Here is a 6,092-nt window from a genome sequence, read left to right as displayed (position 1 = left end):
TAAATGACTTTAGTATTTACGTTCACTTAATACATAAAACAAAATTTTAAACTGTTTCGTTTAAACGAACCCGTGATTCTACGAGTCATTTCACTAGTATATATGCATATATCTATGTACATATGTATATATTTATATGTATATATGTATTCCGGGTGGTAAATGGATATATCCATGGATCATAAATTATCATCCATACCCGATCCATTGATTTTTCACAGCATCCATATCCATATCCATATCCATATTCATTTATCATCCGTTTAGATTATCTATATCCATCTAAATAATTGGATTGGATAGATATCCGATAGATCGGACATCTATTGCCATATCTAGTTATAGCATTAGGCTTGTTTAGTTCATAGTAAATGATTTTTCACCATGTTGATTAAATTGTTAGTTTGAGCTACTGTCGGTAGGGCACGTTGTTTCGTTTAGTTTTGAATCACTTATACTAGTTGATTTTCGGATCTGTTTAATGTTATTATTGTTTAATAATAGTATCTTAAGGGCTTCTGGCCTAAGGTATCAAGAGAACTCATCAACCTTGAAATTGTGAGTTTGAGTCGGTCTCCACATGGAGAAAAAACATTGAGGCCAGAAGAAATTAGTTTCTAGGGGTGGGTCGAAATCGAAGTCCAATTAGTTAGTCAATTGAACATTTTTGGTAGCCAACGATTTTTTTCCTTCTTTCAACAACCCCTCTGTTTAGATCAGTTGTCCATGTAGCCAGAAATACACAAACACAAACATATATTTGGGAATGCTTATTTTTAATTCAAAACATTTTTTTTGGTAAGCGAGGAAACTCTCCTATGAACAAGCATATTGGCTACCCCATAGAAGGTAAAAACTCGGGTAATCAAGCCCCCTAGCGCGAGACCTGGTACCGGGTGAATTGCACTTATGTGCACCCTCTAGTCACACTCCCTTATTGAACAATTTGGCATAACCAGGAATTAACCGGGTGGTGTGCTTCATTGGACAACTTGGTGGCCACTCAGGCAAGCCTGTGTGGTTTATAAACAATTCAATTAAAATTATCTGATTTACAAAAAAAAAAAAAAAAAAAAACATTAATTGTATAAGACTCACAGTAATGGCAAACATCATCCAATTTGTTTGTATAACTTAGGGTGCGTTTGATAAAACTGAATGATTTAGTGCTGAATGGTTCAGAATCTGAATGAGCCTCTGAATAAAGTTTGCTCTGAATGAAAATAAGCTGTTTGATAATCATTTAGAATGAACGATATGAACTGAGTAAAACTACCTTATTAACGTGTTACATTAGTAAAAAATTTAATATACTTGTTAGTTAAGTGATCAGGATATAATTTCAGGACAATATTACAGAAAATTTAGGCTCTTAATGGTTAAGAGAGTGTTTCTGCTTTGAATGGTTCAGAGCTTAATTCTGAACCATTCAGCACCATATGTCATTCAGAGGTCAGAAACAAACGCACTGAATGCCGAATGGTTCAGCATTCAGTGCTGAACCATTCCATTAAGAGCTAAACAAACGCACCCTTAATCTCTTGTCGACAAAGAGTAGAAGTTTTGATTTAGTGACAGTTGGCTACTTGGTTAGAAGGAAATCAGTTAAGTTAGTTTATATAGTTATAGTTAGTACTTTGACTTTATAATAATCTTGACTTTATGTATGATATATGTCAGCTGTAAATATTTCTTTACTTCGTCAAGTAAGATGAATGAAAGATTTCATATTCTCTATTATATTTAACTTGATGTTATGGTATGACTATAAATTAGGTCAACAATGATCCGATTGCTCTGCAATTAATTAACTATAAGGTTCATTTATGTAATTTAATTCAAATGTTCTTGATTTTGTTTACTAATTTTGATCAATACCATAAGTTTGTCTACCGATTCAACTGTTCATTCTATCTCTCTGAAGATGGTGATGATCACACTTCTCCAATTATTTTCTGGTAATATACAACAGCTAATATGTATTTATTGCAGCAGATAATTAAAGTAACACAAAACGAGAAATTACAATACAATACAATAGACTAGCCGCTAAAGGCCAACAAGTCGGGGTCGTTTACAAATATATTCATGTCTTGTTTATCTAAAGAAACTTGTACTTCGATGCCGTTTCCATCCGGTGTGTCCATCAAAATACTTGAATTCTTAAACACACCACCAACAGCTACTTTTACGGGCTTCCCCCATCCAAAATCAATATCATACATAGGATACCGATGGATGCTCGTATATATGTAACTGTTATCCATGCTTTGTGCCGTCCCAAAGAAAAAAGTTTCAGAAATCATGTCTGCTACAGTTCCTAATGCAGTTTTCAGATTTCTGACATTTTGAAACTTGAGTTTTTCTCTCCTGAGTTTACTAATGAAGTCATCTGGCATGAGATCACCATGATTATTGCTTATCGGAAAGGTTATCGGATAGAAAAGGTTTCCTATGCTTGTTGAAGGCAATGTCTCCTTTAACTTGTTTCTTAGATTTAATGGCAACAACACGCTAGTTTCTGTTAAATTTCACGATAACCTCTTGGTAGCTGCTGCTACTGCACACTTATGTAGAAGCCATGATACGACTTCTACTCGAGTAGGGTTTACGATAGGTTGTTTAGTGTCCATGGTTATGGCTGCCACTTTGGCTTGGAGATCCTTTATTTTCGCATTCGAGAACACAAAAATTTTTGACACAACATCATTAGGTGGTATATATGGATCACTGTTTGGCAACCTAATGGTTGTAGGTTGGTAAGATAAAAAAATTGGATTAATGATGGGTGATGTCACATCTCGAGAGTGTGACGTGACTGCAGCCCAGTGTTTCAGGAAATTTAACGAGCTGCTTCCGTCTCCAATCCTGTGGCGTAAAGAAGTTGCGACTGCAACCCCTCCACACGCGAAATGGTTAACTTGAACCGACAATGGGGACTCATTACTACTATTTTCGTCATCAGTGGAGATTGTAAGGTTCTTTTTGAACCATATACGATCATCTGGGAAGAGTTGATCAAGATCTTCGTGCTCCGATTGATGGAGGAAATCTGATAGGGTGCTGGTGTTGCACGCTTCGATGAAGTCAACACCTTCATCATTGCAATCTACGAAGGTAGGAGCAATTTTCTTCATTTTACCTGCAAATGGATAGTAATGAGTTAATACTTTCGATAAAGAGTTCTTCAACTCAAGCGTCTTATCACCAGAAGTTTGATAAGCATTTGAGCTACGGTAGAAGGCAACAATCGGCGTGTATGAATTTATGGTGATTTGATCGAGTAATGAGAGATTATATGTTTTGGAATGAAAGGGAGTTGGAGATGAAGGTTTGATTGTATCTACTGAGACAATTGTGTTAATCATCACCATATTTATCTATTGACTAATTGCACTTCAGATTGTCAGTTCTTGTTGCATATGCCCGGCTTTATATATAGACCAAAGACTCGCATGCACGGTTCGTATAAATACTACTCCGTATCAGGTAAAGTGTCGCTGTATATTTAACTAGTAACTCCAGAGATCTTTGTATAGTAACTCCAGGTTCAAACGAGAACCACTAAAAATGTGAGAACTGCGAGAACTATTTAATTTAATAGTTTTTATGCGTTTAAATGCAACAATTTACATGGAAATGTTAATTAGTTCACATATCATTAACAAACATATGTTCATTAGCTCAAATTACATGTTAAATTGTTAATTATATGAAACTGTTCACATATTCAGAAACAAATATGCACATGTGAACGAGAAACTATATATTTAATTATATAGGTAAAATTAAAGTGTTTTTCAACTATTTTGTGTTCATTCATACTCTTCATCAAGGTTTATGTGTGATTCAATCGAGTTACATGTGAAAATCTTTATAAATCAAAAGTTCTCGCAGTTCTCGCTTTTTTTATGGTTCTCGTTTGAACTTTTGGCTATATATATATATATATATATATATATATATATATATATATATATATATATATATATATATATATATATATATGTATATGATAACCATTAAAGAGTATAATATCCCATATGTCTATCTTAATCTTTATATATCATACAATTTTATTTACTTAAAGAAGATAATATCTCATGTGTTCATCTTAAACACTTAAACCCATCGAATAGTTCCTTTAAATGTCATAATAGTAAAAATATAACCAACATAAATAATAAAACTCTCATATTTACTCATTTTAATAAAAAAATTTAATAGAAAATTACACACAATCAAAACTTTTTTTTTCCTCTAATATATATGTAGAGTGATAACAATAGAATTCTCGTTTATTCCAATTATTATACACAATTAAATTATTGTAAAACGATGTACTAATTACCATTAAAAATTAAATATGCATAAATATAAGGAGCACTAACTAAACTCAAAGTCAAACTAAATCAATAAAATTATTGGGTAACTCTAATCTGTATTCAATTTTCTGAACTACTTATTAACATGAAATTAGTTGATTATATTTTCAATGGCGGTTAGAAATTATTGACAGGGTCCGAACACGATGTCGGAACTCACTCCCCCAATTATTTTGTTAGGTCATCTTTCATAATATTATTGACCTAAGAAACTGTTGTTGTTGACAATGTAATTGTTTAATTAGTGGCGTGTGATTTTATTAATGTAATTGTTATGTATTTACCTTTTATTATGGTTGATGTCTTGTACACTACTATCTTGATATCATTCTCTCTTAAGTGTTCTGGTTAACTCAAACTATCTAAACTCACACAATCACACATAAATCGATCAGTGTACATCAAATAGGCACTAACAATTGGTATCAAAGCGGGACTTGCTATCTTGCTTGTAGATCCAAGGATTGAAGCCTCTCAATTCGTGTATTGAAGTGTGGTGTGTTCTTCGGTTTAGGTATCACGATAAGTCAACTTGTTCTCTTGATTTTCTGCTTGGTTTAATCAATTGCATCGAATTTATGTGCTTGAAATCCGTTAATCTTGCTTAACCAAAACTGAATATAAGTTCTAAAATTACAGCTTGTTGAGTATATGATAAGTTCTATGTATGAAAACTTGAAACCTTGATAAATCTGCTGATATTATGAAGTATTGTAGAATTTGTTTGACATGCTATTACACTTTAAACGATGTATATGTTAAATATGTCTGAGTAAAATGATGAAATTTGTTAATACTAGTGTAGAATTCATATTCATATGCTCTAGAACATGCTCCTGCTGCTATGCTTAGTTTGGTTGATATTTTGGTGTTTAAACATGGTTTAATCGACTTATGCTTGTCAAATCTTGTTCTATATGTGTTAAGGGTGCTTAAAAGTGTTAAATCTGCTTGATTCATAAAGATTTTGCTGCCAAATCCTGTGTAACTTAGTCTTAAAATCGAAAACTTTGAGTTTCTTGAAAAACCCTCTAAAACCCTGCATCTGGCCGTTAACTTTTCTCAAAACCACTTAGGTTTCACTGATAACAGTGAAACCCTAAGTGTTCTGATCGAAAACCAGACATCATTGACCCCTCACTACTACATTTCGGCTCATTTAGAGCCCTCCATTTAGACGTGTTCACTATATAACACGTCTAATTTATCACACGGAACACGTCTAATTAAGATTTTTACACAAAAAAACATGGAACATGTCTAATTAAGATTCGCAACACGTCTAATTAGATATCTTCAACACGTCTAAATAAGTTTAACACCTCTAATTGGTAACCACGTCTACTTACTTTTACCGGGAACACCTCTAATTGACAACACGTCTAAAAAGTATTCCAACTAACACGTCTAATTAACAACACGTCTAATTATGTCTACCAGGAACACGTCTATATGAAACAACAGTCTAATTGGCAACACGTCTAATTAGATTTGGCGGGAACACGTCTAAATGCTTAACACGTCTAATAAGTTTCAAAACACACGTCTAATTAGTTTGTAACTAACGCCTTTAACTGTGACACGTCTAAATAAGTTAACGGGATATATATGTTAACGATCTCCGTTTAATCAACCTAACACTTAAAGTTCTGTTAATTAGTCTACCAAAATTACCGAACACGTCTAATTAAACAAACAATGTAACGG

General features: G+C 33.2%; 1 pseudogene; it reads right to left on the bottom strand.

Annotated features, from left to right (window-relative positions):
* Window positions 1-2,042: 2,042 nt before the first annotated feature.
* Window positions 2,043-3,374, bottom strand: LOC139901411 (acyltransferase-like; annotated as a pseudogene).
* Between the last annotated feature and the right edge of the window lie 2,718 nt (window positions 3,375-6,092).

The sequence above is a fragment of the Rutidosis leptorrhynchoides genome, chromosome 3 (assembly GCF_046630445.1).
Source record: "Rutidosis leptorrhynchoides isolate AG116_Rl617_1_P2 chromosome 3, CSIRO_AGI_Rlap_v1, whole genome shotgun sequence".
NCBI classification, from domain to species: Eukaryota; Viridiplantae; Streptophyta; class Magnoliopsida; order Asterales; family Asteraceae; genus Rutidosis; species Rutidosis leptorrhynchoides.
The sequence above is the reverse complement of the archived record's forward strand: the minus strand, read 5'-3'. Positions and strand labels throughout refer to the sequence as shown.